At 40.1% G+C, this 14718-nt stretch overlaps 1 protein-coding gene across 5 annotated transcripts in view; it reads right to left on the reverse strand.

The window, feature by feature from the left end:
- The window catches only part of KIDINS220 (kinase D interacting substrate 220), an 89921-nt gene extending 85707 nt beyond the window's left edge, over window positions 1–4214 (reverse strand). For all 5 annotated transcript variants that reach the window (XM_049784512.1, XM_049784510.1, XM_049784513.1 and 2 more), the window contains exon 1: window positions 4200–4214. The gene's annotated coding sequence lies outside the window, so the exon portion shown is untranslated. The remainder of the gene's footprint in view (window positions 1–4199) is intronic.
- Between the last annotated feature and the right edge of the window lie 10504 nt (window positions 4215–14718).

A 14718-nucleotide genomic window follows, 5' to 3' on the forward strand; every position in this document is an offset into this window, starting at 1 on the left:
AAGTTCACCTCAGTGATGTGGTTTAAAAGTATAAGTTACTAAATCTCTTTAAAAGAGAAAGGACCCTTATATTTTGTTTTTATACATGTCTCTGAGCACATTCCTGGACACAGAAGACACTGAATGGACATTATTTGAATATAATGTCTGCAGTATTTATATACTTTCTTGAACAATTAGCAAGAAAATTAGTGTTTTGGCATTATTTTTGAAAATGGCATATATATCCAACAGAGAGAATATGGTTCAATAAGCTCATTTTTAGAATTTGCAAACAAATCAAATAGGCTAATAACATTTCTTGTGATAGTCAAAATACTTTCATCCAAAGCAAAATTCACCTTATAACTTTTCTCCTACAAACAACTGTGAAGTAACAGTAGAGATGTTGCCAACACTTACTAATTTGTGCACTTTTCGTATATGGCATATAAGACAAAAAGTTGAATCATCCTTTTTAATCCAATCTCTTCTGCTCCTACTCATCTAAGTTTCTAACAAATCTGACCCATCTATAATCTAGAACACTCCCCTGACATTGACCCTCTTTGGGTCACATGGCAGTCCTTGCACATCTACAATCCTTCCTCCAGAATGCATCCAAAGTAACGGCTATTCTATATGCAAAACTCCCCAAAGAGTTGTCCTCTCACTCCAAATAAAATCCTAAATCCTTACTATGCCATACTGTGTATACTATGTCATGTATACTATGCTATACAAGGCACTGCTTGATCTCTTTGGTCTTTCCACTTTCCCAACCTCATCTCTAATTACTTCTTCCTACTTCATTTAGCTCAGGTCTTCCTAGATTTTTGTTCAAAAACACCTATTTTATCCATTGATAAAAAGCTGATAAAAAACAGCTATAAAATAGGTAATTATCTCTATTCATCTCCATTCTAGAACCTTAATTTATTCTTCCACCTAATACCGAGCATTCCTCCAGACACTATGCATAATTTTTTTCTACTTTTCTTGTTCCCTATCCATCTAAAAGTATAGCTCAATGAAGGGCTTGGGAATTTAGCTCAGCAGATCACTCTCCTTGGATATGATGGAGGGATGGACACAGTGAGAAAGGATACAATGTGTTTTGTTTTGCTACTGAATCTCCAGCTATTAAAACAGTGTCTAGCACACCTATTTTAAAAGACTAAAAGAGCATGACCGCTGATCCAACTACCTGGATGCCCTATCCAGTCTTAATTTACAAATAAAAACAACACTTCAAAATCCAGCTCAGAAGGTATCTCCTCAGAGACCTCCTCCCCTTCCTTCTTAGCCTCAGTTCTCATATCCTCTGTCCTGCACATTTTTCATTTAGTCTGTCTGCATTTCATATGAAGTTGCTTTGAACATACTTCCCCACACATGTTGCTTTTTCAAGTGGACTATGCCAAGCTGAGGTCAATTGAGGCCCTGCAAGCTTTATTCACCCACAGAATAAAAAACAAGGGGTATTATCTAAGAATTGGGTTTGCTACAAGAAATGGCCTTTCCATAAAGAAATTCATCTATATAGCAGGCTAAACATCTAATAATAGAACATGTAAGCTCTATAATATGAATCCTGGCCACCTTCAACTGCCATGTTTTCTCTCTCATCAGCTAATGCTAGGAAAGAACGTATGCTGTTTTACAAAACTGATCTAAAACAAAAACTGGGGTTAAAGCAATTGCTTTGCATGTAGTGTCTTGGATTCAATCTCTGAATCATGAGTGCAATTCATAAATGCAGCTAGGAGTGCTCCCTGAGTGCAGAGCTAGGAGTAAGCCTGGACACCACCAGGTATGGCCCTAAAACAAACAAAACAAAACACCCACAAACTGAGCAAATTCCTAGATGTAGGTTTTAGAAATTAGAGAGCAAGTTGTAAAATGTGCGAAATGATACACTTTTAAAACAGTCTGTCAGCAGAGAGACAAGAGAGCAAAGAAAAAGACTCATCATAAGTGAAAAAACAAATGAGGTATGCAGAAGATAGAGCTGCACTGGATTCTCATTCTTGCTGACTCTCATTCACTTTGGAGCTCTTTCCCTGAAGTAAAACAGTGGCTCTGTTCCTTCTAAACAGAAGCAGATAAAGTGGACAAACTCTCAAGCAAAAAAAAAAAACAAAAACCAACAACAACAACAACAACAAAAAAACAACTATCAAGCAAAAGCAGGAAGAAGGGCAAGCACATTTGTATGTAGCTAAGAAAATTAACCATCAAGCAGTGCATGTGGCCAACATTAAAGAAAAAAAAGACTCACAGTCCTGGGTACTGTTTAGGGAACCAATCATGGAACGGGTCAGACAGGGAGAAATGGGGTAAAAAAAGGGGGGGGGGGGAGTTACATGAACAATAGAAAATCTCCCTTATCTGATCCTTTGATCTACCAGAACACGGAGAAGAGAGGTAGGTCTGGGATAGGAATCAAAGAATGTCCAGCATTCATTTTCCAGAGAAGGCAAGTCAGGAGGAAGAAAGGGTGTTCTTGGATCTGACCCCCTCCCTTCCCACTACACCTGAGGTCATGAATGCTGATGATCAAAGGACCCACCCGTCCCCCCCACCTCCAGCCCAGTTGAAGAATTCCCCTAATACTGGGAGACTGGAGAGGGAGAGAATGAATGTGGACATCGTTCACATAATCGGTGTTTTGCATCGCAATTACCATGCACCACATTCATTATTTAATTCATTCTCTAAGCTCAACCACTATTTAGGTATCCCCAGAGAATCTCCATTCCCTCAGTCCCCGTGGGATTGGAGGCAAGGAGAACAGAAATGGACATTTTAACAAACACGCCAAAATGATTCTAAGGAAATTGCCCACGCTGGCTAAGCAGAGAGAACAAAGAACCTAACCTAGCTGCAGAATTTCCCACCCTTGGCTTGGCATCCGACCCCCCTCCAGTGTTCTAAAAAATAATAATAAAAAAAAAACACAAAAAAACAAAATTGCAAGCGTTAGGTCCTAGGCGGTCAGGGCGTGGTCAACCATTTAAAGCATATCCCAACCAGCCCTCTGGGTGCAAAAGGGGTGATTCCTAGGCCACACCCAGCTCAGGAAAACGGGGCTCTGGGGAAAAGGGGAGCGTTACCTGTTATCCAGCGCCCCCAGTGGGCAACCAGATGGCTTAAAAAAAAAAAGGCTGGGAATTGATAAAAATTCACCTTTCTTGGACTTGGAGAGATAGCACAGCAGTAAGGCGTTTTTTGCCTTGCAAGCGGCAGACCAGAACCTAAGTATGTTGGTTCGAATCCCAGCATCCCATATACTCCCCCATAGGGTTGCCTGCCAGGAGCAATTTCTGAACACAGAGCCAGGAGTAACCCCTGAGAGCAGCTGGGCGTGACCCCAAAGATAAAAAAATAAATAAATAAAAATAAAAAGGCTGGAAATTGATATTCACCTGTCATTCGAGGGGCCTGAGAAAGAGAGAGAGCACAGCGGTAGGCCATTTCCCTTGCAAGAGGCCTTCCAGGATCTATGCATGTTGGTTCGAATTCCAGCATCCCATATGGACCCCCATAGGGTTGCCTGCCAGGAGCAATTTCTGTGCACAGAGCTAGGAGTAACCCCTGAGAGCCTCTGGGTGTGACCCCCCCCAAATAAATAAAGAATTCACCTTTCAAAAAAGCCTAAAACGACTTGAAACAAAACAAAAAAATCGGGCCCGGAGAGATAGCACAGCGGTTTGCCTTGCAAGCAGCCGATCCAGAACCTAAGGTGGTTGGTTCGAATCCCGGTGTCCCATATGGTCCCCTGTGCCTGCCAGGGGCTATTTCTGAGCAGACAGCCAGGAGTAACGCCTGAGTACCGCTGGGTGTGACCCAAAAACCAAAAAAAAAAAAACAAAAAAATCAAATCAAAAATAAATTTTATTTCTGAATAGCCTCTCTATCGCCCCCCACCCCATAAAAGAAAAACCTTTGAATACCCATAATCCAGGGCTCGATCTCATGCACTGAGGAGCCTGCGGGGGACAATGGGAGTCGATCCTGAGCCTGGAGAGCAGCAGAGGGAGAAAAAAGCCGCTCAGGGGCCCTGGCCTGGGGAGGCCCCGGGAAAGAAAAGAACCCCCTGCAGAATCGCCACCTGAACCCCGAAACCCTGGGGGGGGGGCCTGCGGAGCTCCTCCACACCCACCCCTCACCAGCATCCCGACAGCCTCCCCGGAACCGACCACCACCACCACACTCACCGGCCCCCAAGCACCCGGGAGACGCGGTCACACCCGCCGCGGACAGGCTGAGCTGTATGTGCCACTGCGGCAGACAGAAGGAAGTGCAGGAGAGCCAGACCCGGGGCTAGAGCGCGACGTCTACACCACACCCGGCGGCCATCTTCCACCTCCAGCTTCACAAACTGACAGGTCACGTGAGCGTTCTGACCACGCCCCTTAGCGGGCGGGGCAAGCAATGGGGCGTGGCCAGGACGGAGACCATGGCGAAGGTGACCGCGCGCGGACACTCACGAGTGGGCGGGGCTACTCAGAGGGGGCGTGGCCTAAATGGAGAGCTCAGCGAAGGTGAACGCTGGCATTCGCAGACTGTGCAGGGTGGGTGGAAAAAATGCTGGGACTTAGTCGGGGGCAGGGAGATAGCACAGCGGAAGGGCGCAGCTGAACCTAACAGATGGTGGTTCGAATCCCGGCATCCCTTATGTCTCCTGTGCTTGTTAGGAGCGACTTCTGAGCCAGGAGCTAGGAGTAACCCCTGAGTTTCTTTGGGAGTAACCAAAAAATAAAAATAAAAAATTGCTGGGACTTCTTTCTGACCATTGGATAGTGTTTTTATTTTTATTTTATTTTTATTATTTTATTATTTTAATTTTATTTTATTTTAGTGTTTTTATCTTGTTTTGCTTTGTTTGGTGGTCACACCCTGAGGTGATTCTTGCATTCCGGATTTTTTTTTTCCCTAGCTGTGCTTCCAGGATCCAAGATAGGTGATAAGAGTCTAAGTTGGAACTAGTATCTCTCTCTCCCAGTTCATGGGATAGTGTATCACACACGGTTTTCTCCATTGTCACTGGCACTTGTTATAATTAATTCATTATTTCCCAACTCACCGTTATCATCAAAGTTGAGGTTGGTAAGTGAACCACTGTGATTAACTTCTGAAGATGTCGCAAAAACTTTCCAAGGGCCTACTCAAGTCCCATCTACCAGAACCCAGAAGAGCAGTTTCTGCCTTCCCTGAATGATTTGTGTAATGATTTTTGTAATCATCCTCTTCTGAAGAGCCCAGTGCCTCTCCCCCCCCCAACCCACTTCTTTGCTCCCCTATACATCCTGCAATCAGGCCTGTGCCCCACCTTTGTAGAAGGCGCCTCTGACTTGCTCCTTTCCATGGGTCCTGTGATTCTGTTTCTACCTCTTTCCTCTCCCATTTTCCAGAAGTTCCACTTATATTGCTGTCCCCTCTTCCCCAATCCCAAATAAGTCACTATTTCTAGAAAGCACAAAGCTGGATAGGTGAGTCAGTTTTTCCTCCCAATGCCACTTCCTCCTGGTTGTACTGTCAGGCTATTCAGCTCTAGTTGCTATTTATCAAGATGGGAATTGAAGAATCTACCCATCATTCTCCCCTCCGCAACGCCCCAATTCTTTGCCCCCATCCCCTAACCCTGACATGCATCACTCTGAGCCATTTAGAAGCTTAGAATTTTCAGCCAAAGTTTTACCCCCAAAACCTTCCAGGCCTGACAGTAGCCTGAAGAAATTTATTTATTCCACAGAATAAATTCTCAAATAGTGCAAAATGTAGATGGCATGCAAGGTATGCCAAATAGAGGTGACAGTTCCTTAGGAGTTGGGCCCTGTGGGATTCTTTCCATCATGTTCTATCTACTACTCTCTACTACTACTATCTACTACTCTCCTCCTAGCCCCAGGATGGCAATGTTTCTTGGAATATTAGATGGAGTGATTTCTCATCTCTATTCTTTTCCTAAATGATCACTTACCCAGAAATTTTTCCTGGCTTCCTGTGGATCTGATTTCAACAGATGAATTATTTTCATCTTCTAGAATATAGCTTAGGTGACGTTTTTGTGTAGCTTCCTAGATGACATGTAGCAGAGTTCAGAATTCCATCACCTGTAACCCCCTTCTTACTCCATAGTCACTAGGACTCTGTAGATGTTCAAAACTATTACAAAAGGGCTAGAGAAACAGTACAGTGAGTAAGGCACTTGTCTTGCACATGGCTGACCCTAGTTCGTAGCACTCCATACAATTCTTCAAGCCTAACCAGGAGAGATTTCTGAGCACAGAGCCAGGAGGAAGCCCAGGGCACCGTTAGATATAGCCCAAAATCAAAAACAAAACAGAAAAGAAACAAATATAATTAAAGCACATTTAACTGGTTGGCTTATTTTCCCCTTATTGTGGGCTCACATCATTTGTATGCCACCCTCTTTCCACTCCAATTAGAATAGTGTTAGAGCAAGCTGTTAAGGATCTTACAAGTCTGGAGTACTTAAATAACTTTTGAGTACTTAAACAGCTTTAGACAGTTTTCTCATAACCTTAGGAGTATCAGTCACATCTAATGGGAGTGACTTCCTTCTGGGCTTTTTCCCTGAGTTACAAAGTTGATAGCTTGTGGATGCTTCTCACGGGTTCCTTTGACTCATCAGTATCATGTATGGACTTATAAGAAAAATCAAGACCAGCCAATTCTTGAGGATTTAAAAACATCTACCTGGGTAACTATAATGATTCTCAGATGTGATCTTTGGTCCCATTATATCTGAATCAGTGATTTTGAATATAAAGATTCCTTTTAATATTAAGCAACTTTTGAGGCCACCCACTGGCAGCAGGGAAGCCTTTAGTAACCACTGAATATGAAAGTGAGAAGGAAAATGGAATTTGTGGTTTCACAGGGATCTGCAGCTCCAGCATGAGATCTGTGGTCTATATATAATGAACTCTATGAGCAGTGGGTAAGGTTTCCTTGATGAATTTGTGGTCACATTAAAAAAAATTATGGATGCTGTCTCAAAGGGTAGTTAGAAAGCACTAAAAGGTCTTACTTATGTGCCTTCACATGGGGAATGCTATTTTTTTTTTTTTTTTGGTTTTTGGGCCACACCCGGCGGTGCTCAGGGGTAACTCCTGGCTGTCTGCTCAGAAATAGCTCCTGGCAGGCACGGGGGACCATATGGGACACCGGGATTCGAACCAACCACCTTTGGTCCTGGATCGGCTGCTTGCAAGACAAACACCGCTGTGCTATCTCTCCGGGCCCGGGGAATGCTATTTTGAGAGGAGCTGTTTCATTATGATCCTTGTCCTCCCATGTTTCCAACCCACTTCACTACATTACCTACTCAACCTCCCAGCCCAGGAAGCTGACTTCTGGCAGACCTCACACCTCAGCAGAGTGCTGCCAATCAGTTCTGAGTTGACTGAGTGGCCATGAAGCAGTACAGCCAGAATGCCTCTCTGGAGAACTAGGAATGCAACAGTAAAAGGAGAAGGACTGGGAGGACAGTGGTCCTCCAACTTTTGTGCTCCCAACCAGAGCTAGGACACAGGGAAGATACTTGGTCAATTATTGTATAAATCTCAATCCAGAGGCCTGGAAAGATAGTGAAGATAAGGCACTTGCCTTGCAACATGTCTGACCAGAGTTCAGTCCTCTACATCACATATTGTCCCCCAAAGCACCACCAGAAATGGTTCCTTAGTGCAAAACCAGTAGTATTCCCTGAGCATCACTGGGTATGGCCCCAAAGTCAAATAAATAAATAAATAAATAAATAAATAAATAAATAAATAAATAAATAAATAAATAAATAAATCCCAATCTAGAAAGGAATGTTTGTCCTACCAGATAGTCTCCCCAAAGGCCAATCAATATGGCAGATATCAAAAGATGTAGTCAAGGGACAATTCTAACTAATTAAGCACCTCCCCCCAAAAATTTCTCTTTTTTGGAGACCTTTATTGAGAGAAAAGACTAAGCTTCTTCCAGTAAATGAGAATGAGGAACAATGGCCAATGCAATCCCTATGGGCTTCTAAAAAACTGTTACTGTTCTTTAGTAATGTGAAGTTGGTTATGAGAAGTGAAGACTCAAAGGCAGAAAAGCAGCACTAGTTCCACCTCAGTCCTTTGCCCTTTTCCTAAATGGGAAAAACAGCCAGTGATCCCCCCATTTTTTTATAATTGATTCAGGTATAAGTTTACTGTAAATATATTTTCTCTATTTGTGAAACTCCTGTTATTTCCTCTCAGAGGATTAATGAGGTATTACTTTCTGTACCAAGTGAAATTTCTCCCTCTCCTTGATGTCCCAGAACTTTTAACATAGAATATTCATTCCCAATCTTCCCTATTTCTTTTCATAATTTACAGTCATGTAATTGTCCCCATGTATGCTACTAAATTTATTTTTCCTTTGCTAACTCATCTGATGCTGTTTTGATCATTTACCCAGACTAAAAAGAAGCTTGCCAGAGAGGTGTGGTCTTTACCCCTGCACTGATAAAATGATTTCCCATGCTACTCCCTTTTATCTCACCCCCAAATAAAAATGCCTAAAGATAGTCTGTATTCTATGAGGAATATATTTTTCAGAGCCATCCAGATAATACTGTAGAAAGGACTAGAATCAAGCTTTATTTTAGCTCATACTTTACTTGAGCTTAAGAGGAGAATCAGAGTCATAGGATGGTAGGGTGGGGAAAAGAGTTATATAGATTTATGAATAATGTTGAGATGTGAAAGAGAATCCTCATTCCTCTGGGATTTTCTTTGAATGGGTGAGAAAACAAGATGGCACCACACTTGCTAGCAAGGAAACATCACAATATGCACAGAACTATTATGCTGACACATTAATTTATGCAAAGGAGAGAAGTGAGTTAGGTTCCTAGTTGAAAGAATGAAGTTTCCAGAGAGGAAGTGGAGATTTCACATGACAAGAAGGGAATGAACTCTCTTTGCTTTATAACTCTGCTGGATTACATTTGCCTTAATCAATGCAATAGTATAGTTAAAAAATTATATATACTTCCTAACAAATATTCCATAATTCATACCAAATTATATTTATTTCTTTTATACTTTCTTTAGACTTTCATGCTTCTTAGCATTCCTACCTGGCAATAAAATAATTGGTGTGAAACATAAATAAAAATGCTCCTCAGGTTTGTTTCAAATATATCACTCTCCATGTTTTGTTTGTTTTGTTTTTATCTTCTCATGATTTCTGCAATTTGTCTAAATCTTTCTGAAAAATGTATCATAGGGATTTCTTGCATCAGCAGAATCACTCAAATCAGCTTGAAGTGTATGCTTCTACTCTGCATGTGATGTTATGCAGAAAAGAAAATATCAGTTAGCTTCCTTTCTGCCCCACTCTCTGCTTCAAAGCTGTAATTTTAATCACTCTTTCATCTTTTTAAATGGTATCAGCATATTAAGACAATAATTTCCACAATCCAATCTTTTCCCATAATTTTTATATCAATTTAAAAAAAGTCTTTTTTTCAAAAAGTGGAAAACATGAGATTTTCTTTTTTTTCTTTTTTGTTGTTTTTGGGCCACACCCGGTGATACTCAGGGGTTACTCCTGGCTACGCACTCAGAAATCACTCCTGGCTTGGGGGGCCAGATGGGATGCCAGGGGATTAAACCGTAGTCTGTCCTAGGCCAGTGCATGCAAGGCAAATGCCCTACTGCTTGCACCACAGCTCCAGCCTCAAGATAAGTATTTCTATAGAAATATCGATATGTTTAATATACCACCTTGCTTTAAATTTTCCTCCAATTATAAAGTAATTCATTGTAAAGAATTTTTAAAATACAGAAAAATCAGAAGATATCTTATCTTACCACTTAAGACTGCTGGCTTATTAAATAAAGATTTGAAACAAAAAATTAGAAATCAGAAATGACTGGCTTTGAAGGCAGATTTCCCTGCCTTGCCACATAACGGTGAGATGAAACAAAAACAGGAGAAGCATCAGGATGTCCTGACTTCAACATAGAATATGTGCTAACACCAATATCTCCAATTACTGAACCCTGATGGTAGGATGCTCTGTGGTAGGGATACCCTGTTTATAGGTCAAAGGTTTTTTCTATTTTTCCAACTTTTGCTGTGCCTATGAAAAAATATTGCTAAAGAATATTGCTAACCTCTTTATCTTTTAGTTAGAGGCATCTGCCCTTTTCTTAGAACCATAGGATGTGAATTACTTTGTTTTTTCTATAAAGTCAATTAGGAGGAGATGTTGGATTATTAGGTCTTACACGACTCAGTATTCATTATTTACCCCAGGGTGTGATCTGGTATTGGATTACTTGGTATTCATTCTCCACCCTAGAGTGTGGTCTGTTTCTTGCTAACAAAAAGTTCAGGTCTCAGGAAGGCAGGGTATTCATTCTCCAGTCTTCCTCTACTCAGCTCCCTTACTTCTTAGGAGCATAAGGCTTGAGTGTTGGAATTCCTGGCTTGAGTGTTAGAATTCCTTAAACCATTCTTATCCCCATTCACTGTGTGGATTATTTTCTGCATTGAGATTTGCTTCCAGACCCACATCTTTCCAGGTCCTAGTTTTGGAGTCTGAGATTCTACCCACAGTGCAGAAGCTTCTTAGTTTAATGTAGTCCCATTTGTTTATCTCTGCATCCACTTGCTTGGACAGTGGTGTTGAAGATGTTCAAGGAATGAAGATGTTCATGGAATTCTTGAAGAATCCTTTTTTCAATGTCATGGAGTGTTTTGCCTATATTTTCCTCTATTTACTTTATGGTTTCAGGTCTGATATTAAGGTGTTTATTCCATTTTGAGTTGGCCTTTATGCATGGTGTTAAAAAGAGGTCTGAGTTTTTTTGTTTGTTTGTTTTTATTTTTTTATTTTTTTACATGTAGTTGACCAGTTCCCAGTACCATTTGTTGAGGAGACTTTCCTTGCTACACTTCGTATTTACTGCTCCCTTATCAAAGATTAGTTGATTGTATACCTGGGGGTCAGTCTCAGAATACTCAAGTCTATCCCATTGATCTGATGTTCTGTCTTTATTCCAATACCATGCTGTGTTAATGACTACTGCTCTGTATTACAATTTAAAATTGGGGAAAGTAACACCTTGCATCTTCTTTCTACCAAGGAGTTCTGCAGCTCTTCTCAGTTTATAATTCCAAATGAATTTCAGAAATGTTTGATCCATTTCTTTGAAAAATGTTATAGGTATCCTTATAGGGATTGCTTTAAATCTGTACAGTGCTTTGGATAGTATTGTCATTTTAATTATGCTAATCCTCCCAATCTATGCACAGGGTATATGGCTCTATTTCCTTGTGTCCTCTTTTTTTTTTTTTTTCTTGAAGCAGTGTTTTGTAGTTTTCTTTGAATAGAATTTTCACCTCTTTAGTTGACTCCAAGGTACTTCATTTTCTGAGGCACAACTGTGAATGGAATTGTTTTTTAAAGTCTCTTTCTTCTTTTTCATAATTATTTCTTCTCTTTAATGATTTCATAGTGAAATAATTTGTTTAGAAAAGCCATGGATTTTTACATGTTAATTTTGTAGCCTGACTCTTTATTATACAAATCTATTGTTTCTAGAAGCTTTTTGGAAGAGTCTTTAGGAGTTTTTAAATTTGGTATCATATCATCTGCAAATAGTGAAAAATTGACTACTTCTTTTTCTATCTGGGTGCTCTTGATATATTTTCTTGCCTGATTGCTGTGGCAAGTACTTACAGTACTATATTGAATAGAAGTGGCAAGGGAGGGCAGCCTTGATTTGTGCCAGCTCTTATAGGAAAGCCTTTTAGTTTTTCCCCTACTTGCTCATTTTAGATCCCTCACTTCTATAAGGTATTGATGTTTAATTATATTGTTCAATGAAATATATAATTAAATCTGTTACTTGTTATGCCTTATAATTTATGTTTCTTAGTAGTAAAATTCAGTTTTATTTTTAGCATATTTTATCAAGCTGTTTTCCTTAATAAAGATCATGATAAAATTGTTTAAGGGTTGGAGCGATATTACAGTAGGCAAGGTTTGCATGCGGAATACTCAGGTTTGATCCTTGGCACCCCATATAGTCAGAGAGTACTAAGAGAAATCCCTGAACACCATTGGCAGAGACCCACCGTTTCAACATTTTCTTAGAATATCACGGTATACAATACTAGATTCAATTAATATTCAGTAACTATATATATCACCATATTTTCCTCTTATTTTGATTTTAGGGCCACACCCAATATAGTGCCAGTAATCAAACCAAGTCAGATATAGGTAAGACAATCACCATACCTACTATGTTCTTTCTCTCTGGCCCCTCCTCTATTCTTTTAAAGTAGTATTTAACCTAAAAATACACGTTTTATTATTTTTCCATATGAAGCATTAAATATTTTTTCTGCTCCCATATTGTCTACCAAATGGTACTTTACTGGATTAAATTTACTTCTATTTTATTTATTTAAGTATTTGGATATCTTTGAACTAATATGCAATGCTACTATATTTACTTTATAGTTTAATATTTTCTAGAATAAATTTTCTAAAATTATTCTTCAATCTTTTATTGATCATTGTTGGAATTCTTAGTAATGGATGACTTCAATATCCAAACCTTCTCTCCTTGTCTTCTCCACTCCTGAAAATCTAATTATTTATATGCTAGACCTTTAAGCCATATCCTCTGTTACTAAAACTCTTCTGCAGATTTACTACCTTTTTTTTTATCTTCATGCTAGTCTATGAATATTTTGATATAAATGCTTGAAAAGTAACAATTTAATTACATTTGGAGGTAGCTGGGAAATCTTTATAACCAAGGTAAATTTTGAATTGGTTCTTTTTTATAGTTTTGGCCAGATCTTCGGCAGACAGCATTTTAAGCAAGAAGAAGAGAATTATGGTAAAATCAAGGAGTGGGGTGTGTGTGTGAGTGGAGAGATAGAAGAGGTTATAAGACAGGCTTTTTGTAAATAACTGAATTTGATCCTTAGAACCAAAAATGGACTCCTAAGCATTGTTGGGAGTGATTCCGGAAGAGCCAGAAGCCCTGGACAATACCAGCTGTGACCCCAAAACAACTCAATAAAAGAGTTTGATTATAAGCCTATAGAGAGATAGACAAGTATAATAGAAAAAGTGTAGTATAAATACATATATATGTATATTATATAACTTTAGTTATCCCAGCTATTAGAACCCTATGGACACTATGAGACTGCTAAGAAAATGATACATAGATCTTAAGGTAATTTCTTTAGTGATAGAACAAATGTATCAGTAAAGATTTTGTTCTGGGATCAGCCTTTATTCACTCAATTATTCATTTACTCATTCAAGCTTATAAACTTTTATGATGTGCCAAGTCCTTCTTGAACAATTAATAAGATTCATTTACTCAACAAATACATACTGAAATTTAGTCAGCATTTTTCTAGGAACTGGGGATATGGTGATGAGAATAAAGTCCCTGCCATCTGCTCTCCAGAACCTTATATTCCAATGAAGACAGATACCAAGCTAACTAGTAAATAGTTTACAGAGAGTTATTAAACAGTAGAGAAAGGGAAGGCAGAATTATAAAAATAAATGCATGAACAAAGTTTAGAGTACAAGAGAAAATGCCATGCACTGATTGAAGGAAGAGTGGTTCAAACAGATGACACATGAGATACAAATCTCCAGAAATGGGAGTATGGTTGACATATTCAAGCAACAGCAAGGATATTAAGAGTGGTTGGAATAGCAAGGGTAAACATAAGAAAAGGAAGAGACAGAACCCACAAGGCCAAATGAACAGAGCCTTTTTTTACCATACTAAAAATAGTACATTTTAGTGCAGGAAAGAGGCCACATGAGCTGTCTGCCAGTGTTTCTGAAACCCTGAAGGTCTCCTCAGAGGCCTAGGAAGCGCACCCCCCCAAAAAAAATGCATGTTGAAGCTGCCCAGTAAGTACATTCTGGCTGTGGGGGTCGCCGTCCAATAAGCTGAACTCTCTGGCCTGTGGAGGCTCCAACCTGCTGTGCCTTTGTTCACTCTGAGGACTTCAAGGAAAACTTCTCCTGCCTGTGCCTGTCTGCCTGTGTTTCTGAATCCCTGAAGGTCTCCTCAGAGGCCTAGGGAGTGCACCCCCCAAAAAAATGCATTTTGAAGCTGCCCAGTAAGTACATTTTGGCTGTGGGGGTCGCCGTCCAATAAACTGAACTCTCTGGCCTGTGGAGGCTCCGCCCTGCTGTGGCTTTGTTCACTCTGAGGACTTCAAGGGAAACTTCTCCTTCCTGTGCCTGTCTGCCTGTGTTTCTGAATCCCTGAAGGTCTCCTCAGAGGCCTAGGTAGAACACCCCAAAAAAACTGTCAACTAGAGGCAGCAGAAGAGCACACTTCGCTTTGCAGCCGCACACTCTTTCTAACCAATGAACCCCACCACAACACGCAGGAAAAACCACAATACAAGCATGACAATGGGGAAAACTTGCAGGCAAACACCATACACAGAAAATGAAGACAAAAGCTCAGATGACCTAATAAATTCCAACCATCTGATTAACCTCTCGTTACAATGACAAATCCCACAGATAGAATACTGAAAGCAGCAAGATCAAAAAGAAAAATTACATTCAAAGGAGCATCCTTAAGACTTACCGCAGACATGTCACAAGAAACTCTCAAGGCCAGAAGACAGTGGTGGGATATTGTGACAAGACTGAATGAAATGAATGCC

Source organism: Suncus etruscus, chromosome 12 (genome assembly GCF_024139225.1).
Source record: "Suncus etruscus isolate mSunEtr1 chromosome 12, mSunEtr1.pri.cur, whole genome shotgun sequence".
In the NCBI taxonomy this organism is placed as follows: Eukaryota; Metazoa; Chordata; class Mammalia; order Eulipotyphla; family Soricidae; genus Suncus; species Suncus etruscus.